Here is a 27240-nt window from a genome sequence, read left to right as displayed (position 1 = left end):
TCACAACAGCTTTGAAAGTCTGTGTCTTTTCAGTGGGATCTGGCTGCTGCTTCTATTGCTGTGTCTTGGTCTGGTTTGCAGCTGGAAGAACAGAACCTCCGTATCAGCTGAGCGAAACCTCAGCACAGTGATAAAGGAAAGCAAACAGAAATAGTCAGAAGCTTTTCTGAACACCATTTAGAGAATCCCTGTTCTAATATATGGACCTCAGAGAGAAAAATAAAATGAAATAGACAGGTAGGAAGAGGATATTACATGTGCTTTATTAGCGTAAACGTGATGGCTAAGGTACTTGCTTGTAAAGAGGCAGCTGAGTATGAAGAAGTGTATGAAGAAGTTAAAGCTGATGAAAGTGTAATCCACAGTAGTGCTTTGTGGAATGTCACATTTTAATAGGGTTTTCTTTTCCCCCAGTAGAACATCCCAGAAAGGTTTTTACCTACTAAGGCAAGAAAATTCATAAGGGAAGAACTGAAAGTGTGTCAGAGCCAGAAGAGTTAATTGTGGGCTCACCTTCAGACTTGTCTATCCCAAGTATTGCACCAGAGTAAAGAGATGTAGCAGCTGAGCCATTTCTTCTCCAGCCTATGGCACAGTACCATTCCCAGACCCATTAGATCCACTGAGAGACAGAGCTAATGATACCAGGTGCCGCGCTATACTGATGCAACTGAGCAACTTTCAGTGCCAGGTTAAGGCAGGGATGCACCGCTCTGTGACTGTGGCAGCTTGGTTGGAGTTAGGAGGGCTTATACTAAGGTTGTCAAACACTGAAGTGCTTGATAAATCTTATACCTCATTAGCTGGGGAAAGCCTCTGGTGGGTGATGTGGAGTTCCAAAAAACCTGCAGAGAAGGACCAACTAGAATGAATCCCAGATAGGAGCAAAGAGAAGAGGGAATCAATCCCTCCAGGTGCCAGTCTGGGTTCAGCAGGAAAGGAAAGGAAAAAATGCTGGTTGTTTCCTTGGACCTTATTCAAGTTACAGGTGAAGCTGGGGTAGGTGAGAAACTATCTTATTTAAGCACAGGCACAGGGTTTTGTCCATATGGGTAGTCTATTACTGACTATACCATTGTTGTTTCATGAAAAAAGTTGGGTTTCTGCCTCTGTCTTTGTTACAAGAGAGATAACATTCATCATGACAGCAGTCAACCTAGTAGCCGCACCACAGAGGACAAAATCAGTTCTTGGCAGCCCTGCTATTAGTAACTTTGCCCCATGCTTTGCTGTAACAGTGACTGCAGCAGCAGCAGTTTGAAGAGCTGACACTGCTCCAGGTTGCCAGCCAAGCCCTGATACCGAGTTCTTGCTGCACCTTTTAGAGGACAGCCAGATGTCTCTAAAATGCCACCAGCTTCAAGGCTGTTGGTCACATGGCTAGAGCTTTTAATCTAAAAAAGCACAAGTCACCAGCAAGGTTTAGGATTAAGGCAGTAAAAAGATATTATTTTCAGGGCCTCCAAAAGATGTATTGTTCTACTGGGGGCCTCATTTTTTTCCTGTTTGCTGTTTCTCTATACCTCATGGACCTGAAATCCCCACTTGAAGATCTGCTGCCCAGTGGGAGGTTTGGAGTTAACCTGCACAAATCTTCCAGCTGTCTTTCAGACCTGGTTTTACCAGCCTGATCTCAGCTGGCAGCATTCGCAGTCCATGCTGCTGAGAATTACCAGCCCCAAGAACAAGCCACGTCACCAAAAAGGCAGTTCAGCGGTTTGGGTTTCAGTCTGTCCTTTGTAACTGCCTCTTGGATTGGATATGGACCTTTAAGGAACCATATGAGGTACCCTGGGAAGCTCTGTCATAGGAAGAATACCAGGTTGCCAGTGGGAATTGCTGTTGAGGCTTTCCACACCAGCTTCCCAGCCCTTTTAAGCTCATTGCCAGGCTGTGAGCCAGGAAAGTTCCTACTCAGTTCAAGCATACCAGAGTGTGATTCCCTGATATGTTAGCTGTGTCTGGGGGATGCCTCATGGTAAGAGGATGACTGTACGACTGCATACAGCTGAGAAGAGTGCAAGGAGAAGGAGGGAATGGGGGCTGGCATGACTAGACTGTTTAGTTGTGAGACAGAAGCATCTTTTCCCTTTTCCCTCACCTGGGCAGACAGACAACCCTTCAGATAGTGTCTGAGGAGCTTCCCTTTGGCACCTTTTCAGGGTCCCAACAGACCCAGGGGAAATGAATAAATGAATAAAAAAATAAACTAACAAATGAAACAAACCAAAATCAGCAGCATAAAAATCAAACCATTGGTGGGGAAGCAGGAGAGCTTGGTTGTAAGTGGGTCACATCTAGGACAGACTGAATATTTCTTGGTCTGTAACAGATTATTTCAGCCCCCAGGTGCTGTTCACAACAGAATTTGCATTGATTTGGTGCTTAAACAATAGGAGAGGGTGACATCCTGCAAGAGTATTTCCACTACCTGTGAGGGACTGGGATAGTCACCCCACTGAGAATTTCAGAATATCTTGTTTTGCTGCATGGGACTGACTGGCTTGAAGCCTTTGAAAAACCAACAACAGGGATGGTTCAGTCTAAATTGTCTTGCAGGTATGTAAAAAGGAGGACAGCCCATTTGGAGATTATACAGACTGGCAATTTCGTTCACCAAAAATAAAATGTGTCCCTCCAGAAGGGTTCCTTTGTAGGCTTACCTTCATTTCTTGCCCCAGTCCATGAGGCTGGGCCAGATGGTTAAGGATATTCCATTGGGATGAGAGGAAGGAAGAAACTGGTGTCACAAGAGTACCAGCTTATTGTAGCTGTGGTATATATGTGCTGCCCGACCAGGATGGTAGAGCACTGGAGAGATCACTGTTGCTGAGGGAAAGTCCAGCCCCTCAGCCCTGCAGCATGACCTCTCAGTCATCTACTCCTGCCCTTGCAAATCTTCATTTCTTATTGCTTTTTTTTTTTTTTTTTTTTTTTTTTTTTTTTTTTCCTCTCTCTGTGTCACTCCATTTTTCACTTAATCTGAACTTGGCTTCAGTTGCATCAAAACCCATCACCTGCTGCCCTTCTGCCCATCTCTTTGGTATCACTTAATCTATTCTTATTCTATCCTTAATCTATTCTTACTCCCTACCTTTCTCATATGCTGCCAGGGGAACACAAATTACGGCTAAATGCTGAAAAACACCCAATCTCCCAAGATAAAACAAACAAAAAGTAACATTAGTGTGTGAATGCAGTGAATGTAATTAGCCATCCAGTCTCATTAGTCTTGTCCTCTCTTCCCCTTCTTTCTCCCTTTCACTTTGCTGTTCTCTCTTAGTGTTTCACTTCTGAAATTGGAATAAATGCCTTGTGGCATAGGAATGTCTTTTGCTTGTTTAATTTAAGTGTAGAATGCTGAAACACTATAGCGCGTTGCTGGAACAGTATATCTTATTCACACTGGTGAAACAACAGATCATTGTGAGAGGAAATGAAATGACTAATAGCAACTGGCCAGCTCTGCTCTTTTGACAGGCCAACTTGTTGAGAATGGTTTGGTGGCTGATAAGATAACGGAGTGGAAAAAAGACACTGAGAGACCGTTTCATTGAAACTTTGAAAGAATCTCATACACTGTAGATTGGTTGATGTTCCGCCCTAATATTTCAATTTTATTATTAACCAGAAAAAAAATAAAAATAAAAATAAAATAAAATCAGAGTTCCCAAGGCACAGCAAAATGAAATTAAAGTTTCCAAGGCACAACAAAACAAAACAGCCTAAATAAAAATATGCTTGAAGACATGCATAATGTATTAACTGTATTTTGCTTCATTTGTTAAGAGCAAAAGAGAACAAATAACCAGTGTTTTGGCCCCTTATGGGCCTTTGTCAGGGACACACTTCTTTGAGCTGTTCAATGGGGGGAAAAAATTAAAAACATTATTTCATAAGAGATTTCAAGCTGTCCTACAAATATATATCAACTATTACATGTTCTTCTATTCTATTTGGAGTAGAACATTTCCACCTCTCTGGTTAGCTGGATAAAATTTATGCCACAAATAAAGTAACTGGTTTAAATCTGCAAGCTTGTCTCTAGCAACATATCCTCTGCTCATGAAAGAGTGCTACTGAACTGTGCAGTCCAATTTGCTTGCATATGGGCTGTCAGTATAGGACCTTTAAAGCATAGCTTCTATGATATCAGGAACAAAATTGCTGGTGAGAATTTAGAAGCTTTTTTTTCCCCTTCTTAGTCAGAAATCCTCTTACAATAAGACCCTGAGAAAAATAGATTTAAAGACTGTATTTTAAAATAATTTTGTTGTTATTGTTGTTTTTGTTGTTCTGTTTTTCTTCCTCAGGGGGTTTGCCCTGAAGACATGTTAGAAATTAGAGCCTTATTTCCAGTACAGAAACAACCATTCTAGCTTCGGTGTTGTCCTTAACCTGACTTCTGTTCACACACTGTCTAGTCAACATGCAAATGTCTGGTGTTTTGTGCCAGAGCTTGCCGGCCCAGCCATCACTGGAAGTTTGTAGGAAACATCATCCAAATATGTCCTCAACGGAGCAGTGTGGGTTTTCTAGGGACTTTATATTGTATTTAAAACACTATAAATACATGCTGTGGTGTTGCTGACAGATGGAAACTAGCGTTTTTAACAAGTTGATTGTAAAGGTGGCAGATTCCAGGAAAACAAAACAGAACAAAACAGATTTTCTTCTAATTCTAATTCATGTTGGATATACACCTGTATACTTAAAGAAATGGTAGGAATTTCAAATTTTTATCCAAAGTGACATTTGCAGAAATCTGGGTATTTGTCTTTGCAATGGGAGAGCACGTACAAATGTAGGAGCTTATATATCAGATAAGTGCCCCACTTGTCCATTTGCTTGTATTTGTGGAGTGTAAAAGATGTCATATGCTGCCAGCCATAAAGACTGTCACTGTTTTTGGAAATACCTTATAACACGTTTATTTTCTCACTATTATTTTTTGCTTTTATTATCTCTAACATGCAAGTGCGCTTGCAGACACAACAGTTCAGCAGCACAAATGGCTGCTACTCATTGAAAATATGGCTCTTAAGACTAAGCTACAGGAGGCCCTTTCTCTATATTCTCCAGAGGTGACCTCTGTTTGTACTTACACAGTCTTCAGTACAAGGCTTGCCTGTGCTTGCAGCTTTGCCACTATTCCATCATTATTTCCATTGTTAGCTCATGGCACAGATGCCTTAGTGATGGGCACATTACGAATGCTCATGCAAGTCACTTGCAGGCTCAGGAGGAGTCTGTTTTGTACAAAACATGACCTTAATTTGCGTGACTGTGGTTGCTGGAGTGCAAACATTTTGCAATGCTACTGTATGAGCAAGAACAAGTACTTCAAGGATTACTTCCAATACAGAATTCTTGCTGCTGTTTTGTGTTCAGTGCATGCAGGCTGGCTTTGCAGAAACTTTGCACATGCAAGGCTATAGAGATGTGAAAAAATGCCTTTGAGATTTTCCCTCGAAGATACACGCTGATATATGGTTGTTGTGTTTTGGGTGGTTTGGTTGGTTTGTTTTTATTTAATTCAAGCTTTTCTTTGCTGAAAGATTTTTGCCACTATTTGCAGGCTTCAGAGTCAGTGGTAACATTGCAAAAGCACGTCCAAAATGTAACTGTGAATGTTTTAGGATCCTAATTATAATTTTGTTTCTTAAAGTCTCTGTCAGGCTGATTTCTGTCTAAAGAGCAGCTTGTTAAACTGGCAGTGAGCAGGCTGGTGATGTGGGTAGGGAAACCGTTCCGAAAAATAATGACCTTTCCTTCCACCAAGGACATCTGCCCGCTCATTACAGTGATGGTGTGAAGTTGCAGAATCCCTCAGGTGTCCTTGCTCAGTCTTGCTGATAGATAACCAGAAAGCCTCATCTCAAGCAGTACCTTGTATGTGAATGTTGGCACAGTGTGTCACGCATGTATCCCCTCCAGGCTTAATTACGCAGCACACAAAAACTGGGAGTAAAAGTGGAGGCCTAGTAAGATAAAGGCTCTGGGAGCCCTCACAAACACTGCTCATTCCTCCAGCCCATAGTCAAAAAAAAAAAAAAAAAAAAAAAAAAAAAAGTACGGCTTTGCTCTTCTCTTCTCTAAAATAGTTCAGGACAAGGGTTCTCAACATTCTGCGATTAACCTCCTCCAACCACAAAGACCACTTTGTGGCCCCATCCAAACATTATTTTGAGCAAATACAAACATGACAATTGCTTATACCCCTTCTAGAAGCATTTTTCAGCTGTGTTTAGGGTCATAGACCTTGGTTTGAGAAGAGGAAGTTCAGCCCAAAAGACCACTTTCCTCTGCATAAAAGTATTGCACTGTATTGCATCAGTGCATTAATTTTGCTTGGTCAAGGGCAAGACTTCATCTCAAGTAAAGCTCTATAAGAAACCACTCTCAAAAGAAATCAGAATAAGCATTTTGCAAGAGAGAGTAAAGTTAAAGGAAGGAAAAGAAAAAAAAGTAAGCTTGTACTGACTCGTTAACTTCTTACATTTCTGTGCCTTCTCTCCAGGAAAATGGAAGAAGTGGAGGATGTTTCTGATCTAGAAGGGAGTTGTTGGAAGTCTTGTCCATATAGTAAATCCATGTTGGCAGATGTTTATGACAGAGAGTTACTCATCTGAATAATATCTTAATTAACCAGAGTTCATATTTCATGTGCAGATTTCCCAAATCACTGCACTAACCAGGAATCTTTTCCGGATCTTGTAGTGCTTAGAACATTATTCCTGACTCAAAACCCTCCTTTGTTCTCATTCTTATCCTACAGTAACAAAGTAAGAAGAAACCCAAGCTTTTTTTTACATTACTCCTTATGATCAGCTCTGGGTGCTGACTCAATTTGTGCCTCTGTTCCCACCATAAAAAACCATGATTACGCAAAGTTGCATTTTGTTAATAGAGCCAGCACTTGCAGTCCTGATAAAAGCATTCTCCTCCAGGCTGTTGTTTTCTCTAGACTTACTGCTGCTACTGTGTTTCAGGCAGGCTTCATGGTCTTAATATTAAAATGGGATTTTGCTGAGGGAGTTATTCATAAAGGTGGTAGATTCAACGCTATTTTTCCTCCCACATGCATGTGTGCGTCCTTCCTGGTATCTCTTAAAAATTATTTCTTCATGTTACCAGAGGTCTCATTTCCAGGTATATGGAGGATGCAATATTGAGTATTCGAGATGTAATTTGGCAGAACAGTGAATGATTTTATTTGCAGGATACTGATGGTCTGGATAGAAGATGAAAATATGTCATCTCTTGACAAACATTGACTGGATCAAAGTCTTTTTTTTTTTTTTTTTTTTTGATATTGTGTTACAGAAATGGCTTGGAAGTCAATTGATTTATATCACTTCTGTCCCATTTTATGACCTGTTCATGCTGGTGCACTGCAGCATTTATCCAGGCTACACCAATATTAAAAAAATCTGTGTTTGTGTGATACAGTGCCTTATTACATTATAATGGGCAAATTACTGCTGTTTTTATTCCTGTTAGGATCAGCAGTAATTTAAGCTCAGTTGTAGCTGCTTCATACTAATATTCAAGTGGTTATGTGCTCTGAAATATTATGGTGTTCCCCACCTGTCTTCCCTCATTTCTGTGCAGTCTCTCTCAACTGCCTGGTCTGTCTTACCTGGGTGCCTGCTACTGCTTTGGGTTCAGGTAGCCAGCTCTCATCATGTTTCAGTGCTAGTCCACTCATAGCAAAAATCTGTATATTTAGCTCACATTTGAGCATGCATTTCTGGAGCATTTCATTCCAGATCTGTGCTATGCAGCCTCCTGGATGCTTTCAGCTGGGCCTAACTTAGCAACAAGTGATTATTTGCCTCTACTCAGCAGTTGTAAAATGGCATCTGAAGTACCATGTCTGGTTTTGGGCTCCCCAAAAGGCAGGGACGTACTGAAGAGTATCCCAGACATATCCCAGAGAGTGCCAACAATATACACAGAAGGCTGGAGCAGAGGATGTATGAGGAGAAGCAGAAAGGGTTGTTGAAATGAAGAGAAAGTGGTTGGTGGATCTTGCTGCTGTCTACAGTTACCTAATGGGAGGGGACAGAGAAGTCAAAACCAAACTCTTCAAAGGTGCACAGTGACAGTTCAAAAAAGCAGCAGACACAGACTGGAACAAATGAAATTGTGATTGCGTATAACTGGGGAAAAAAAAATCACTGTGAATATGATCAAACACTGACACAAATTGCCCAGAGTGGCTGTGAGATCTCCATCCTCAAGGACACTCAAAACTTGATTGGAAAAGGACCTGGTCAGGTCCTTTTGAGCAGACGGTTGGACTAGGTGTTCCTAGCAGTCCCTTCTAATGTCAGTTATTAATCTTATTAAATTAACTGTAGATTTTATGGGCAGCTTTGGAGGTCTGGATGGGAATCTCTGAGATTCAGTCTACAGTGAAATAGGATTTGGGAGGATAGCTAAATGGCTGAATTAAATTCCCCTCCAGAGTTTCATACACGGTGGCACCAAAAGAGAGAAGGGACAGATGATGGCTTGCAAGACAGCAGAGGACAGAAACCAGAACTGTAGCCCATATTCTGTTTTTAGAGGACTTGAATAGAAACTGGGTACCACATGCCACTGCTGGACCCACAGTTTATTTAGGATGCAGCTAACAGATGAAGAACTTGGAGCCCTGGGAGACTCATGTGCCCTGCCATGGGTGCAGTAAGCCGGATCCTGAACAAGGTGCTCATGGCTAGGCAGGGCTGCCTGACGTGCTTTGCTCCCTGTCCCCCTGCCTGCCTGTCTTTAGTCTCAGGGAACCCCCAGGCTGCTGGCAGCACAGCAGGGAGGCAGGTGAGTATCAATGCATTCGCCTGTGTTACAGACTGCTGGGATCATGTACTGTGGTATGTACCGGCTATTTATTACTTCTTCCCCAAGTTACATGTTACATGTCTTGGGTGGATGTGAGCCAGATTCCAAATCCTGCCCTTCCTTCTTCCCTCCTGCTTGTTTAAAACCCAGCTGTACCCAGCACATATACCAGCACTGACCTAGAGCCCATAACAGCCAGCTGCACTCCCTAGCCCTTTTCTTTCCCGTTTCCTTCACTCATTTTTCATCTGAAGCAGTTGTTTCTGGTGCTCAGTATGGGAACTGTGCTCCTCCTGTCCCAGCGTAGAAACTTTCTGCCCTCTGCCATCAGTCATGCAAGGAGTTCATGTGCCAGCTGAAACAGATTAGGAAAAGAATGACTTGTACCATAAGCGTGTGCAGTGAGAGCCACCTATTCCGTAATTCAGTTTTCAAGTCTCTAACACTTTTTGATCAAACAACTAATTAATTCAGTTCAACGTTTCAAATTTCTTATGAGCAGCAATCTCAGTAAAGCTCTGTTCAGCAAAAAAAACCTAGGAAGTCCTTATTTTTCAGTATATGTATATATATATATATATATAGTGCAGTGTCTTCTGATCGGTAAAACATTTACCCCATGGCCCCTTTGCTGCAGCTGGTCCCTAGATCAAGGAATCACTGTGGAATCAACCATACAGAGGAACCACAGTCCAGGCACTGTAGGAGATGTAGAGGAGCTACAAAGTCCCAAACTTTGTGCTCTGAAGGTCAGTAAGAAAATAAGAGCTAAAAAAAAAACAACCCTATGATGTGCAGAGGTGTCCGAAAGTGGAAGTAGAGTGCAGAGTTGTGATATTTTCTGCCGTGAAAAGCTGGACAGTGAATGGCATCTTCATTTTCCTTGCCTTTTGACTAAGATATGTAAAGGGACTCTCCAGGACACCACTATTTTTGCAGCATTTGGCAAAGCTCTGTGAAAAAGTTTTGACCTTCTGGGAGCCCCTGGAAATTGAAGGAGGTGTGAAAATATTTTCCTCAGGGACTTTTTTTCCAGGAAAATAAAAATGACAGTAAGGGGACATTCCCTTTATTATCATGATATACTTGGACTAAGAGTCTGGAAGCAAAAAGATTTGCTATGATGGAGTGTAAGCTCAATGTGTGAATTAAAGGTAAGGAGCAAAGAGCTATGCACAAGTGAGCAGCTCTCTTCCATCAGGCCTCGGGGAACAGCGGTCCATGGAGTCAAGTGTCCCTGAGTGCCCCAAGCCAAGAGTCGGCTCGCTGGGGGCCCAGGAATTGCAGGTGTGGAAAGGACAGGCTGCCAAGCCAGCCATGCTGATTGAGGCCATTTTTGCAATGTGCGGGGAGTTAAACCTCATGAAATTCTGTCAGACAACAAACCTTTTGTACTTGGTGTGGGTTTTATGCATTTGTACCATTAAAAAAGAAAAAAAAAAAAGTATTGTTCTGAAAGCTTTTTAATTTCCCTCCTTTAAGTCCTGTTCCTGCATTATAAAAAGGCATCATCTTCTGCTTTTAAAATGTACTGTAAGCAGTAAGACTTGCATAACAAATGCTACGTTAAGATAATCAGCCTCTTCAGATCAGTAGTAGGTCATGGCACTGAAACTGACTGTTTGTGAATGCAAAGGTTCCCCAGCTTCAGAAATCCTTGAAAGTACACAAATCACTCTAAACAAACCCAGGGAGAAATAATCTCCCCTTCTCCCCTGTTCCCCTGTAGTGGGAAAGGCCTTTTGCTATCAGTGATTTTCCCCCAGAGTGAAATCACATCCACTACTCAATACAAAATTAATAAAGGTATATAGAGCATGTTGAGCAAACACTGACATATCCCCAATGGTGAATTTACATCCCCCCCATTCTGTTTAAAATTAATAAAGGAAGACAGAGCACACAAAACGAGCACCAGAGAGTATAAAAGCCCCACACGTAGAGCCCATCATAGCCTGGCACTAGGAAGGAGTTGCCATACTGCTGTAAGCAACTCCACACACAAGGCAAAACACGTGCTGAAAATCCTGTTTTCTTTTCTCAGCTGGGTTCGGGAGGGCTCCTGATAATGTGCCCTGTGGATTTGTCACTTGGGAGGGGGCATCTCGTGGGTTATTCATTGTGTTCATGGCATTCCCGCGCCATTAAGCTCCCCTTCCCTTGTTTCTGCAGGTGATGCTCAGGATAAAACATACTACTGTAATCTGAGGCTTGCTCGACTGCATCCTGCCTTCCTGTTACCTTCTGCCCTTCGGTCTCCCACAGGTGCACTCCACTGTCATTTGCCTGTGTTTATGAGACTGTAAAATTTTCCTGTGATCTGAATAGCCAGCAAAAGGCTTCATCAGCCATGGTAATAGACCAGAGACTGCCAGAACAAGAGAATGCAGACACTATTAATGTCCGCCACGCTGGTCCCCTCCAGCTAATTGCCCTATTTTCATACAGGAAATAGATGGGAATTTCTGAATGAAAATTAGAATTTCTACCTGGGTGGTTACCCCGCCCTCAGCAGGTAGGTTCCTCCTCATGCAATGGGAGGCCAAGCATGGAGACCGAATACCAGGAGGATGGGGCTGTGGTAGTCACACAGCAGCAAAGGAGGGATAATCCCTTATACGCAAAGCGATCAATAGCCTCTTCTTGACTGGCTACTGTTAGAGCTGTACCCTTCAGAGCCGTGCAGACCTCCTTGGCAAGCACCAGGCATTGATCTGGCTGCAGGCAGCATCCACAACTGATTGGGTGCAGTTGGGAGCTGTCAGTTTTCAAAATGGTTATGGCCACACATTTCTGAAGAGAGGGGAGAGTTGTCTTGTATTGCACGCTGGCTTCAGGTTAAGCTTTTCTTTATCGCTCTGATGTTCTGCAGACACCACTGGTTACCCCCAGGTTCACAGCGCCAGCTTCTCCCACCAGTTAATGCTTATTTTATGAGCCCAGAAATGATGCTGCACAGAGTGGAACTGTGCCAAGAAGAGTTGTTCCTGCTTGTCTTCATCCTTGTCTTTTTTCTTTTTCTTTTTTTTTTTTTTTTCTGTGCTTGCTGTGGCTGAAAGGGGGGAGCGCTGCAGCTGTGGCAAGGAAAAGCAGCCCAAGCTGCTGCGTAGCGTGATGGCTGGCGTGCAGATTTACAACTGCCTGCGAGAATGTGTCAGTGAGATTGTGTATCTCAGGCTCTCCTCACACCAACTCTTCTCATTGCTGCTAAGAAAAACAGTGCAGCACTCTGCGCCGCTCTGGCAGAGGTTTGGAAATGGCACAGAGTGCCCCAGAAGTGGGAAACTGGGATCCATTTTGGGAATGGCTTGCAATGATCCTGGAGATGTTTCAAGTATGATCTACCCAGAGCGCGAGGCAGTGTCCCCAAATCTGTCACCATGCATCCCATTGTCCCATGTGGGGAAGACCCACAGTGTCCATGGGCTGGCAGAAGCTCAGTAGGCCCTGGGCCAGGCTACTAAGCCATGAATTTGAGAAGCGTATTTCATAAACAATGCCTTGGAGCTAACTTAAAGGTGAGCTATTTTTTTGGATGAGGTGCCAATGCATTAGGTAGGATGAAGCTGTTGCAACAAAACATTTCCCTTCCAAGAAAATCCCTTCCTGTAGGCTACTCTTTAGTCATCTTTGTAACCTTTGTCATCCTCCTCCCCTGGGGAGTCTTCTGTGTGACCTTTGCTATTCTACCAAGGCGTGTCATAAATTATAATTCTTTTAAATGGCACTTAGGCTGTCGTAGCGGCTGCTAGCCTTGAAGATTTGCAGTCTACCCTGTAATTTTGAGAGGAAAAAAAATGGCTAAGTGACAGAAGAAATATTGTACTTCACGATAAAACTACTTTTGTGTTTGGTTTTCTGCTCAAGTCATTCATATCGCTGTCACTAACCTCATTCAGGTCAAGGGCTTGAGGCAGAGAACGGGCGTAATATTTTTGGTCAGACCGATGCATCTGAATATTACAAACATCTGTAATTTTGAAATTGAAATGAGTGTTGTGTTAACTCCTCAGGCAAATAATATTAAGGCATAATAGATTACCAAAGTTTGCATTTCTTTTGGCAATTCAAAGCAAGGCTTTTTTGGCTTGTTATTCCAGACATTAATGAACCTGCTAACGAAAAGGGAGCTGCTCCTTATGGCTGCAGATTGGATCCCAGATCCTGCAAATTTTGTAGGAAATTCTGTGGGCCAAGGAGTTGAAACAATAAAGGAAAAATTAATCAGGCACACATTAAATGTGAAGTGTGGAACAAAACATCTGCAGCACTCAGTGGATGTCTGGGCAACATACTTGCAGTGCTGCTCTGCCAGCTTACATCTGGAGTGGTTCATCAGAACAGAACAGATGCTAGTGTGAAATAGGTCATCATAGCAGCAGGGCATTAGAACAGAGACATTTCTTTCTTTCTTGCAGTAACAGCTATTCCTTTTTATTCACACCAATTACAAAAATGTTAGCCAAGTCTGTAATATGAATGCATGTATTGTGACAAGCCAATGCTCTTAAAAGGCGTCAAGGTAAAAACCAGCCTAACAAGGAAGCTTCAGAGAAGCGTGCCTTTCACAGTATGGACCGACTATTCTTTAACAGACATAGTGGCTGGCCTTTGTTGAGATTATGATTTGTTTTTCTTGCCTCATTTTTGTGTTTCAGTAGAGATGTTGCTGAATGCCTTCTTGGTGGCAAATGCCCAGAAGCGGAGATGCTAATTCAGAGGAGTTTCATCAGTCATTTCAAAGGAGAGGTCACACAGATAAGAAAAATGAACAGTACGCAGTATGTGAAGCAGTGACATTCAATGAGTCCTTGTCACTAGCAGCCATTAGCATGCAAGCCTGCTGTTATGTTTCAGTGCTTTATGTGCTTTTCTTGACCAGGCAGGGAGCTTTCGGAGCACTGTAGCAGTTAATACCATACAAGTTATTGTTTCTTTCTTGAATGCCTTATATTTTTAGTACCATTTAGATGCTTCTCGGTCCCCTTGTGCATCTAAAATTTTAAAGAGAATCAAAGAATGCATAATTTATATCTGTCCCAGAGGTAATGGAGTGACTCAATGATATCTGTGAAGGGGATGATTTTAAATTTCATGTCTTATGCAAGAGGTGGTTTTTGTATGAAAACTGCAAAAATTGGCCTCGGGGATACCCAGATAATTATCCTTATAACATCGGGCGTGGATTCCAGGGGATTATAGCCGAAAGCTGTTGTGTATTGGACTTACCCTTGTGTATCATAGTTGTCATAGTCAAAAACATAGCAACTGATAGATCTTGGGGAACATAACTTGTATTTTGACTTTGAGTAGCACACGCAGGAGGTGTGAAACAACAGGTTTGCCTTGACTCTGTTGAAGAACTCATGCAAGACATAAGGCATTTGTTTACTGCCGAAATTCTTTCCTCCGTTTAAAAGAAAAACAATTGTTTACTGATGTTGGGCAGAACCCATCAGTACATGCTTTATCACACAGCACAGTTCCACTAGACTATTTCTGGTTTCATTTACCAAAAGCCTAGAAGTGCCATGGCTAGAAATAAATGTCTGCTTCTTTGATATGCTATATGTTTGAAAATGCACTTTAAGGTCTGTATTACAGACAGTTCAAAGGGAATATAAATTGGTGCAGTATTCTCTCTTTTTTATTTTCTTTCCAATCTAGTCCCATATATTCACTGCATTTTTATCAGGACTGTCTTCAATAACATGTCTTTAAAAAGAACTTAGCATTTTGTATTTTATTTAACTTGGGCTTTGTTATATTTAAATAATTGTTATGATCTTGCTGCTTCCATAGTTTAAAATGTTTAACATCCTCTGAACCAATTCCACACTGGCTTTTAGCATTGTGTATCCAAGGAGACAGCTGATCTTATTTTCTTTTCCTTTCGAAACTCTCTAGGTTTAACTATTCTTTCTACTTCTTGCAGGATTGGCCATGAGAATTTGTAACATTTCATTGGAAATATAGTGATGGGGCCACTGAGAAGTTACCTGCTTTTGTACAGGTCTGTAACCCCTACTGCATTCTGACTATTTCACCATGTGGATTCCTGTGCTGATTTGTTATCTTTTTTTTTTTTTTTTTTTTTTTTTTTCATCTTGAATGCATGCAAGTGAAATGAAAATCTAATTTTAATCTGGAGCAAGTGTTACAAAGAATGATTTTAGTTTCTTGCAAAATGTTTAGGATATAACTCTATTCTGTTACCGTAGTATAAATGTAGAGTAACCCATTCATCTTTCCTTTGAAGTGAATTATTACAGCTTATAGAGTTGAACTGCAGAAAGGAATTGGGCCTGTAAGTCATTTTCACCTCACCACTATGTCTTTCCATGTGTGTTGAAGCTGCAGTACCCTAAAAGGCCCTGCAATCGATGGCTCCCACCCAGGTTGCTAATATGTGAGCGGCTGTCCTACAGCTATTGCTGTGGATATTTCTGGAGGCACAGTCAGCAAAGGGTCAACAGAATTGCTAGAGCTTTCAGATCAGGAGGAGAGGTTCAGGGAAAGTTTAAGAAAATATATATTTTTTAAAAAGTTGATATTTAAGAAGCTGTAAAAAGAGCGTAATAATAATAGCTTGACTTCTGTAGTGTCAATATGACAAGGGATGCTGAGGAGGCTCCAGCTAATGCTGTGTCCTTGTCAGCCAGAATGATAGTGTTATAAGCATAGTGGGCCACGATCACAATGATTTAGAGGGTAGAAAACACTCCCCTGCATTTCAATATGTTTCTCTATGCAGGTATGTAACAGTGAAAAATTTGATTTCTTACTGCTTTCAAAGGTAGTACGGAACAGCATTTTTATAGAAATTTGGTCAGAGAAACCAATGGGAAAAAACTTCCATCTAGGTAGAAAAGTTGCTATCAGAGCACTCTAAGGGCTTGTGAGAGTTGTATCTGGCCCTAAATAATTTTCAAAAACGGTTGTGCTTGAGTATGCTCTATTTCATTCACTTCGTTTACCTAACAGCACTGTGGGTATAATTGCTTTTCTTGTTGCCTTTGCGGAGTCACTTAGCCTTCCATTAGCATGTATGAATTCTGTAGGGAAAGTGGCTTGTAAACCTGAAACAAAAACAAACCCAGGTGGATTTAGGGTAAGACAGGTATCCAAAACTAGCCTTAATTCATTATCAGAAATTATTATCAGTTGGTAATACACTTCAAGGCAACCCCAGCTCCAAAATGCTTTACAAACTATTTGAACCTAGATGTAAACCTCACACATGGCTACAGCTTCTGTAATGAGCAAAAGCCCTAGATCAGGCTGGTTGAGATGCCGCAGATACAGATCAGATCGTGATGCCTCAGGCCTCTGTTGAGTGAAAGCTCTGTGCTCAAAAATAAGTAGCTTTTCAGAGTAATTGCACAGCCGTTGAATGATCTGTGTCCTTCTAAAGCTTTATGAATGCACTGTTTCTTTCTTTAATGATGTTGTCCCTTAGGGCAAAATTTGTGCTTTTCTTTGGGGACAGGAGGGAGAAAAAAGTACAAACACTGAAAGGTGCTTAGGATAAAGGGAGAAAACTTGTCGCTCATGTTGGCATTTGGGTTGTAAATCCTTTACTAGCAGCAACAGCTTTATAAAATCTTCCTTTCCAGGCTTGTCTGTGATTGCTGTTTGAATCACTGCTCACCAAGAACTTCCAAGAGCTCCTGCTAAGTTTGCCAAAGTAAAGTGTGTTTGGGCCTGATGAATTTGATAGAAATGCATTTAACAGCTGCTCTGCAAAGAAGGTTTAGGCAAGTTTGTCTAAAACACATTTTAGTAGTTTCCTTATTCACAAGTCTGATTGCTGAAAAATAATAGCTTTGAGATATACGTACGAACTGCCATTGTGTCATTTATAAAGAGGACAGATAAGATATCAATTTGATATATGTACATATTAGATTATATATGTACTACATGGCATGAAACATGGTATACTACCATGCTATACCTTTATTGTAATTTAGAAGAAGTGGAAATCCAATTAAATTGAAAGGCAAGACATTGCTACTGAAAGGGAGATACAAGGTGTAATTTCTTCCTGGAAACTATTGCCCCAGGGTATTATCAAAAGGTGTTGCATATAACCCGTGCAAGAAAGAAATAGATATTTACATCAGTAAGATTTCCATTGCAGATACATTTTTCATATTGCACAGTTAGAGAGCAATTACACGGCAGTTGCCTGGCTGAAGGGTGAACTCACCTGTCCTGCCCCTTGGGTTTCAGTGAAGCTGCTTCTGCAACTGCGTAGGTATCTATTGTACCACTTCTCTGTAGCATCTGGACTTTCCACTGAAGGAAAACAGGATACTGGTCTAGCCAAATAATTCCTTTAATCCTGGTCAGCTTTTTCCACTTATCCCATGTCATCCACTGCAAATTTTATGTATTTTTTTTTTTCTCATAAGTATCTTCTCTTCTTGTACAGTTCTTGTTTTCTTAAACTTTCTTTTATTTCCTGCCTATGATCCCTCACACATTCTCCAGAGAAGCCTCCTTTTCCCCTACATCTTTGTTACTTATCCTTGCTTTGTTGGAATTTCAATCATTTATTGCTGGAGTTTCTTAAATTTACCTGTTGGGGTACCTAAATGATGCATTTCTTCCAAGGCCTCTCAGGGTGTCCTCAAATCCTTGCCCTTGACACCCCAATGATGAAACGTGTCTTGGTTTTAGGGGAAGCAGGGAAAAAAAAATAAGGTAATGAAAACAGTTCAGAGCATGGAAAGGAAACGGGCTGCCATGTGGGATGGAAAGTCCCCATCTCCTGGGCTGTGCTCCTCAGCTCTGTCCTCATGTCACAGCCTCCTGGACCTGTGGACAGCTGGGGCTGACTCTTGATGGGGTATTGGTGCAATTAGTGCCACACCGTTGTTTTGCTGCTTCTTCAGGTTATTTTCACAACCATGAGAATAGAAAGCTGGCAAATGTCATGGTGGGGGCGGGGAGAACGGAGGGGAAGAGCCTAGGGAGAGCACTTTTCCATGTGAGCATGTAAGCATGGCAACCGTACCTTTGATCTCCCTACCAGCGCTGCATGTGTACCTGGAGAGCCCTGCTGCCAATGTATTAGATATTCATGCCTGCCTTAAAGCCACCCTGCCAGAGAGGCCAAGCCCTCGATGCCACCAGGCTTTGCTCAAGGGTCATCTCTCCCTCCCGAGGCTGTGAGGGTGATGGCATGGAGGTCTGCAGTGAGGGAGGAGAGAGGCTGATGCACGAGCCAGAACCACGGAGGCAAGCAGGCATGTGTTATCTCTGTACACCTTACGTGAAAATTGCCTGGCTATGAAAAGGGAGAAAGGAAAGGGGATGTTGCTACCTGTAAATATGCTATATGTGCATTTGATGCATGCATTTGAATTATTGAACAGGTGGAAGCCAAGTAGCCTGTTAGCTGGAGAAAATCTATAAGCTAGATGCTCAGAGAAAATGTGGCAGAATAAAATGAAGAGGATGGGGAAAGTAAATCTCTCAAAGCTGTCATGAAGGGACAGTTGCATTTTATTAGAACAGAAATTAAAACAAGACCCTGAGTTTATAAAGATTAATGTGTCCAGATCTTGGGGTGTGTGTATAAGCTGATATAAATGCATTTATGTACTTTGCTATTTGAATGATGGTTCAGAGCATCTGTGACCATCCAACTCTGTTCTTTTGTTGCCTATAGCAAGACAAGGAACAAGTGATGATTAAAAAAATAAAATGACAATTTGCTCACCTGAGTGAGCTGTAGCCAGAGCAGGCTTTCTGCATTTCATATGGATGCATGGAAAATAAACCAACCAACCCAGAGAACAAATAGAAACAAATAGATCTTCCAATAGATCTTCCACTTTTTTTTTTTTTTTTTTTTTTTTTTTTTTTTTTTTTTAAGTTGCTTCTAAGGAGTTCTTAGGAATGGTGGCAAGTGCTTACTCTCTTAGAGGAATAGCCTAGAGGCATCCTGAAATACCTCCCTGTTGTTTAATCACAGCTACATTCCAGAAGAACAGGAAAACAACAGGAAAAGAACAGGAAAAGAACAGGAAAAGAACAGGAGAGATTCCTGCAAACTACCCTAAGTGGCCATACACTCAGATCAGGAGTAAGTCTCTTTACTTGTCATGCCCCCATATCCATCATATTGTTTAAAAGTGGCAATTAGGTAATGGTCTTTGCTGATCTTAACTCCTGTAGCATGACATAAAAAGAAGGATGATCTTTCATGCTAGCAGTCAAGGGTGCCTTAGGGACATTGAAAATCATTTGGCACATTTGCCTGGCTTGCCAGCAAGATGTCTAGATAATCTGAGAGATGTTTGCCTAACATACTCTTTAAAAAAATAAAAGTCAAAATCTTCCCATGAAGAAAATTTCAGTGCCACCCTATGTGGTCTCCTCCAGAACTACACTACACTTAGAGGGTATTCCTAAAATCCAAATTATGCTTTCTTTGCTCCAGAGTAACCCATTTGGTGTCTTCTTTCTTGTGAAGACAGGGAAAAGTTGAACCTCACTTTCTTTATACTAAATAGTCTGCTGAGTACTGAGAGAGAGAATGTCTGTATATTGGAGTTGATTTAATTTGTTTATTTTTTTATTTTTTTTAATTTTTTATTTTTTTCAGAATAAGCAATTGCAGAACCCGTAGGTCCCAATTCAAAAACTTTTTAAGGATTTATTTATTCCTCTTGTGTATCTGCATTCCTCCGTGTACTGCAACTTCTTGACTCAGGTGCCACTGTTAAGATGAATATTGTCAGTATGACTGTTAAATTGATACAGATTATGTAAAATAAGCCCAACATTTAGAAGCTTGATAACTAATAATGGAGATGTACCCTAAGCTAAAATGACTCCAATCCATATCTTACCTCAGCCTTGTCTAGGTGGAATCCCTGCCAATGTCTTCTTTCTCTTCTCAGTATGATACTAGGTAATGAATGACATTGTTTGAGAGACAATAAGCATGGAACTGATAGCTCTCAGCATATGGATAACTACACATCTTGCACCTTTTCATTGCCCACATTCTGGCTGCACAGAGATATTTGAACAATAGATGAGGGAAAATGGTGGCCATAGTGCATTTCAGAAACAGTAATTGTCCATTCAGGTCCCTTTAAAAGACAGAAAGCAAAGAGTTTTTTTTTTAGAAAATAAGTTTTCTATCACTAGTGTCCTCAGAAGAATCAATCACACGTCATGAATAATAATAATAGAATAGGGAGGACAGCTGCTCAGGCAAACGTCATCAGTATTGACACCTTCCAGGAGGAGTAATCACTAATCCCCTTGACCAAAGCAGGTGTCACAGCAAGATAAAAGTCATAAGCTTCAGCTCCAGTGAGAGTATGTTACCTTAGACGGAAAGATATGAATTGATTTCACTTCTGAAATGAAGTTAAAACATATTCTCCAGTTGAGAGAAGGAAAAATCCACTGTCGATGCTACAGTCCAAGTCTCCAGAAACAGCAGTGTGACCTGCAGAACTTGTTATATACATATAAAATAACAATAATAATAATAATCAAAATTGTTAAGGTGGCCAAATGAACAGTTACAATTGTTAAGGTGGCCAGCTGAAACGAACAGTTACCATTTTTATTTTTATTTTTTTTTCCAACACAGCCCAACACAATGCTGGCATTTTTATGTCTTTTCCCTCTTACTTTTTAGCTAAAATATGTGGAAAGACTACCGGTTCAAACAGTAAACATTACAAGTATTTTTTTGGATTTGTGTACATGAGTGGGAATGGTGGTGAGCTTGATCCTGCAATTAATATATTTGCAATGCTATTGTCATTAGAAGCTGTCTGTGTTGATTATTCATCTCCTTCTTTCCAGACTCATAAAATCCCTGAGATCAGCTTAATTCAGGAGCAATTTTTGTTTATCTTCAGAACTCAAAACCCAGCAAAGTTTAATCAATATCATAAATAACACTAAGGCAAAGCCTTTAATTTGATAAGAAAGTTTCAGCTTGCTTTTTAGACTAATGCGTATCATACATAACACTTTGGGTCTGAAAGTCCTAAGATACAATGCTCCAGATGGACTCAGATTTCAAGAGTCAAACAGCCCATGAGAGAAGAGGGAATGCAGAGAAATGGATTGTTAGATGCCACAAGTGAAAAACAAGAAGCAAAACTTAAAGCAATCCACATCAGCATTAATATGAGTTGGTTGACTCTATAGAAGAAATGATCCAATAATGGCTGTAGGCAACCGCTCAGGAAATAATGTGTTCCTACTTAATGTCATCGATCCCACATTTCAGAAACAAAAAGACCACTGAATATTGTGTTCAAGAGGCTTTATAAGAATCAGAGGAAAGCAATACCAGGCAGTTTGCTCAAACAGCAAAAATGAAAGTAAAAAGATGAAAGAAAATCTTGGGTCAAAGCACTTTTTAACTTTGAGCTTTCAGAACATTATTAAAAATTAACCAAGAAAAGGGTAAAACATTCTATTTCCCCAAATATCTTAAAACTTAAAAAAGGAAAAAAAAATATCTCCAGCTAACTAGACACAGTTTTTTCCTCAAATAGTAGAAAACTAGCAAATAGCTTGAGGATCCTACATCAGCTATACCGATGCTTTTCCCAGCAGAGCTCTGGATGACCAACCCATTTCTCAAGGCCGCCACTGATGGCCAGCATTGTACCTCCACTCTGGGCAATTCATTCCAAGGCCTAATTTTTCTTACCATTAGAAAAGTGTTTTTCTTATTTCTTGACCTGTAAGTTGCTTCTGTCCTATCTTCAGTGTACAAGGATGCTTTATTCCCATTATTATATATTCTTTGTAGCCACCTTGACTATTTTCAAAGTCTTTTGTTATGTTTCCTTCAAGTCTCATCTTCTTTATATTAAACAACATTTTGCTCCTTCAATTTTTGTCATGTTTTGTGGAGTAACTCAGTGTCAATTGGTCATGTCCTCCTTAAAATGTGGCTTCCAACCTGGGACCTAAGGTTGTTGTTGAAGTCTTTCTAAAGTGAAGTAATAAAGCAGAATTCCCTTATGTGTCTTGTAGATAACACTCTTCTCTACATTTCTAATCAGACATTCATAAATACATGACAGTGACTCTGGTTAAGCCTGATATCCACTGGATAACCTCAAATTGTTCTTAGCAAGACTAAATCTGTTTGGTTATTTCCCATTTGGTGTTTGATGAGTTGACTGTTTCCTCCCTCTCACAGATAGTTGCCAACAGCTCTAGATTTCCTCAGCTAGTTATATACATATTCTCGTGTGAAATTCTTAAGGCCCAGACAATCTGAAAAGTTTTAACTTATTTTGGTGCTCTCTAGTCTTCTTTTCCCTACTATAACCTGAATTTCTACTCTTTTGTCTCCAGTGTTAACTCTGTTGGCTTTCTGATCACAGCTGATCTTTCAAATGGCTTTTCATCCCATTGATAAGCAAACCAACTCTTTCTTCTCGCTATTGCTAATAGTGTTATTCTTACAATAGCACTTAATATTTTTCTTATGAAGGTTTTCCACTTTTACATCTTCCTACCAAAAGTACACTGCAGTGTTACACAGACTAGAGAAAGGACTTTGAAAGACAGCATACAATTTTTATAACATGGGATTCCACAGAGGCACTAGATTTACAAGAGCAATTGAAGACAGTTATGGCAGTACTTGACAGATAACACACAGATGTCACTATTCTTACAGTCGCAGTGGAAAATTGAGTTGATCTAATTAATAACTAGGAACTAGCACCAAAGAGAATAAAGAAAAAAAATTTCAGAGGGACCAGAGACCTTGAAAGGAAAGGTTATATGTTAAATCCAGGAGAGGGCTGAATCTGAAACATGGCAACTTGTTCATAAAATTGACAAGTCGTGGTTTTCTCAGAGGAAACTTAATTTCTTCAAAATGTAATTCTTTTAATGTTTAAAGGCTACCAATTCACTTACGTAGTTAATCACATTTTTTCTCAGTTTCTTTCACTTCACTGAAAACATCCAAAGTGCCCTTATATTTCATTCTTCCCTCTTCATGTGGCCTTTAGGGGTGGTAAAGAAAAAAGGGGAGAAGGAAAAGGACATGATTACAGAGTACCAGGTTAAAGACAAAGCATCTTGAGCCATGAAGTCTAGAATTATATATATATATATATATATATATATATATGTATATACATTTTTTCCCCTTGGCGAGCTGTTCAGCAGTCTCAGAAATCCTGGCCAAAGTTCTGCAGACCAGTTGCTGTCAGGTTCTTCTGTCAGTCACATCTGAGTGAAATCAATGACATGCACTATCTGAGCCCAATGAACTCTACACCCACAGTTGTCTGAGCATTCTGAGCCTCTGATCTTTCTATAAGCCCTCCAGGAACATACCCCTTCAATGCTAGAGACCTTTGCCTCCAGATTTTGTAACAGTCAGTCTTCTAATCCTTCCTTCCTCCGTTAAATCTTTGATTTTGCCACCTCTGTTTTTCATTGTGGTTTCTTTTTGTAGGTTCAAGAGCATTTAGATTTCAGTTGGAAAGTGCCTTTTGAGAGCCATACAAACAGCAGAGAGCTTGCAGTGCCATCAGGCAGGACTTTGGAAAAAGTAATTGTTTGATAGCCCCAGTTAATATGCTATTGTAAGGTCTTTAAGTAATAATAGAAAAATTAAGTCTATGTGGGTGTCCTTTTTGGCAGTATTTTGTTTGCTTCTATGAAGACATTTCACTGCATATTCTGGCCATTTACTGGACTGCTGACAGTCTCACCACTGTAGTGAGTAGTAGTAGTAGTAGTATGAGTAGTAGTGATGAGTAGTAGTAGTGATGTTCTTCAGACCATGGAGTCTAAACCAAGCATAAATTTTGCTCTGCAATCTCAGGCCTTCCAGGCATATGTTCAGGCTACAAACTTTTTGCCTAGCACTCCCAGTAGAAAGCTGTAACTCAGCAGTCTATGGCCTGGGTCCAGAGTTCCTTCCTTTCTCCTCTGGTCCTCCTTCTGTAGTTCTTTCTGCAAAATCTCCACAAAAGTTTGAAATGACCTGCTTATACTTCAATTCTCTAGGTCTCAAGTGGTCAGTGAGAGTCCATAGACCTTCAAATAAGGGTTATGTCTACACAGCTCTCTCCTGGATAGGAGTTCCCTTGGCCCAATTTCCAGGCCAACCAGAAGCTGTGTACCACAACTAGCATGATGCCGAGTACAAACTAATAGATTGGCATGTTTGGCAGTGTTAATTAACTCTGACTCAGTGCAGTTAACTTGGCCTCAGCAGCAATAGAAAATTTACGTGGCTTCCAGTTGTCTCCAACCTTAAGCAGAAAAATCTTGCATTTGCTCAGGAAAAGCACAGTCATGCACAACAGATCCCTAAAAACAAATTGTTCTGTGAGCAGTGGAGGAGCCTCTTTTAATGGATTAATGCCCCATGTCCCCTAAAACTCTCACCTCACTGTCCTAGCTCCTTCTTATATCCCATGTGCTGTCACAGGTTGAAAGCAGGTTCAAATTTTTAAACATTCTCTGCTATTGCCCCAGCTCTGACCCCAGAGGTTTAATAGATAGACAGAAACAGGTCCAGTTGAAAATAACTACTAAGAATGAAAATCATACCTGCTTTTTGCTCTTAGACTGCATTTTGATACTCCTTTGAGTATCAAAACTTTGATATTTGAATATCAAAATCCTATACAGATCTGATCTCAGAGCATATCGCCTTCAAGCTCTCATTTCCACACTCACCACCAGAGATTACCCTTCCTTGAGCTGTGCTTAGTAGTCTAACAGATTTCTTCTAAATTGGATCCAAGCTTTTTTTTTTTTTTTTTTTTTTTAATTTAATTTAATTTATTTTTAAAATTACCCCATTTTGGAGCATGGCCAGGCACACGCTTGAACAGAGGCAGCTGAGGGGAAGTGGCGGAATGGGGAATGTGTCAAAAACAAGCCCCTGGTATGCCTACCAACATCAAAGGCCTTGTATCCCTCAACGCAGTGCTGTTAGAGAGGCAAATTCCCGCTCCCTGCTCCCGTTATTTCTACATATTCTATCTTGTTTTCTAGCTTATAGACCCTGTCCCAAGAGAGAAACTGTCCTACCAGCACAAAACTGAACAAAAAGAAAGTGAATGTGTAAACTGTGGGAAAATATATATATATATATATATATATATTTTAAAATCAAGACTTTTGCATGTTCTTAGCGTCATTCTCTATTTGTGGCAGCATGGTTTTCATGGCTGCATGATCTCCCAAGCACTTTAGTATTCAGATTCCTTAGTCAGTATGGGAAATGGCCAAATACTGCCCTTCAGCTCTTTCAGGTATGTGGAAAAGAGCAAAACCCAGTAAGGGGATCCCAGTAAGGTCTAAATGTGCTTTGATCTGTAGCTGAGTCAATGACTTTACGTATCCATAGCATAAGAAAATCTTCAAGGGCATTTGGGTATGTCTGTAGGAAATGACCGATATAACAAGGAGCACAAGTCCCATTATCTTCATGTTTATTTCTTGATGGAGGGAGGTGACAAATATGTCTACAGCATTTTGTATCTGCGTTTGTTATTAGCTCCTTAATCAAGGAAATATGAGTAATTTGGCTACATTGCAATGCTCTAGCTCTTCCCTGCTTCCCCTTCCAACACAGACACAGTATACAGATGGGGAAATGTTTAGAATGACTGATCTTCAAAGCATGGTTTTGTGAAGAAGCGAAGAGCAGTCACTGCCTTAAGAGAATCTGTCACCTTGTCCTCTAGAAGAAAGGCAACAACAATCTTTTCCAATAATGGGCCTGTTATCTCTCTCCTGGAATTTATCAGGCAAGAAACATATTGATCCAATTTGCAGGTTGCAGCCTGTAGTTCTCTAAACATGTCGAAAACTGGGCACATGATGCCCAGAACTTCTGCATTTAGTTTGCAGGCATGTGCCTCCCCCTCCCATCTCCCTTGTGGGCTGCTGTTCTCTTTATGATCCAAGCAACCTGAAGTGGATGAAAAATTCCTCTGTTTCAATAAATTCATTTTAACTCTCTTTGTTGGGAAATTCTTTTACGATGTTTTTCCTCCTTCATGTCTCACCAGCTGTGAATTCTGAGCAAAAAAACACTGTGTGGAAGTATTTATATCCTAGCAAAATTGGATTAATTGGAGTAAAAAAAAAAAATCTAGAACCTCTTTAATATGTATTATTTATTGATAGTTGTCATTTTTTAAAATTCCTTTTGGAGCCAGTATTTTTGTTTGCATACAAGTGGCCCTTCCCTTTTAATCCCTGGGTCTGCTTTTTAAGATGTCTATGGTTTTAAACTGACACCTTATCCTTCTCAGAAGGCCCTATTGTAATGATTCACTATGTTTTACTGTCATAGTGAAACAAAAATTAATGTGAAATCATTTGTTTTTGATCGATTGAGTGTAAGAAAGATACATCTTCCTTGTTTGTTAGAAACCATTTAAAGAGGCTACTATGGCAACCAAAATTAATGACAAACAAGGAGGCTGTTAATTAATCGTTCAGGCTGACTAGAATAAGAAAATCCTGAGTCTTTGCTGAATCTATTTACTAGCATCCCAATAGCTCTTGGTTATTTGTTTGAAGAGTCAGTGCATCTTTTTACTGCACCGAAATAAAAGATGTTTATGATAATAGAATTGAAAGGGCGCACTTCCTCTATTAGCCTTCCCCCTGTGATCACGCTGAACACAATCACTATAGTTTGGGTCATGCTCACAATGATCCCATCTGCTGCTTATAATTTGACTAATAAAGTCGATAATGCCTTTAGGCCATTAAACACATAAACAAATAGGAGTAGTCCCTGCCCCAACTGGTTTACAGTCTACAAAGCTGATATATGCCAAGCAAAAGTAATACTTTAGGATTCAGGCAAAAAAGGGTATTTCCAATTGCTTTTTAAACTAGATCAGGGATAGTAGCAGAGATATGTTGATATGTGCTAGTGGGTATCAGATGAGGGGAAGAATGCATAATCTCTACAGGAAAATAGGAAGAACCCTTGGGAGGCCTACAGGCAGTTAAGTATATAAACTACAGGTTTCTTTACTGCTGAAGTTGGCATGTTATGCTCTGTAAAGCAGGATTGATGTGTTTTCTACAACAGAAGGACCAGCCAACAAACTGATTCAAGGCATAACTTATGGAGAGGCTGATCTGCTTTACTTTTTGGAATAAATTACAGTTTGAGAAAATAAATACATCCATATAGAGAGTTCAGAGCATGAAACATTTGGACATTGTTCATTTTTGTGTATGCATTTAATTCAAAGATCGAGACATATGGTGGAAACGCATATGGCCAGCACCTCTTAAGGTCAATTGCCATATGGCTAAAATTCTGCCTTAGCAGGGAATTTTGACAGGCGAGTAGCATCTCTGCCGTCTCAGAGTGGGGAGAAG

The 27240-nt window shown here is 40.5% G+C and overlaps 1 protein-coding gene across 5 annotated transcripts in view; it reads left to right on the top strand.

The window, feature by feature from the left end:
* The window catches only part of ENOX1 (ecto-NOX disulfide-thiol exchanger 1), a 366706-nt gene that overhangs the window by 99744 nt on the left and 239722 nt on the right, over nt 1-27240 (top strand). For all 5 annotated transcript variants that reach the window (XM_035322371.1, XM_035322349.1, XM_035322363.1 and 2 more), the window contains exon 3: nt 14783-14860. The gene's annotated coding sequence lies outside the window, so the exon portion shown is untranslated. The remainder of the gene's footprint in view (nt 1-14782; nt 14861-27240) is intronic.

This window comes from Oxyura jamaicensis, chromosome 1 (assembly GCF_011077185.1).
Source record: "Oxyura jamaicensis isolate SHBP4307 breed ruddy duck chromosome 1, BPBGC_Ojam_1.0, whole genome shotgun sequence".
Classification (NCBI taxonomy): domain Eukaryota; kingdom Metazoa; phylum Chordata; class Aves; order Anseriformes; family Anatidae; genus Oxyura; species Oxyura jamaicensis.
This window is presented reverse-complemented; position numbering and strand designations above follow the sequence as displayed.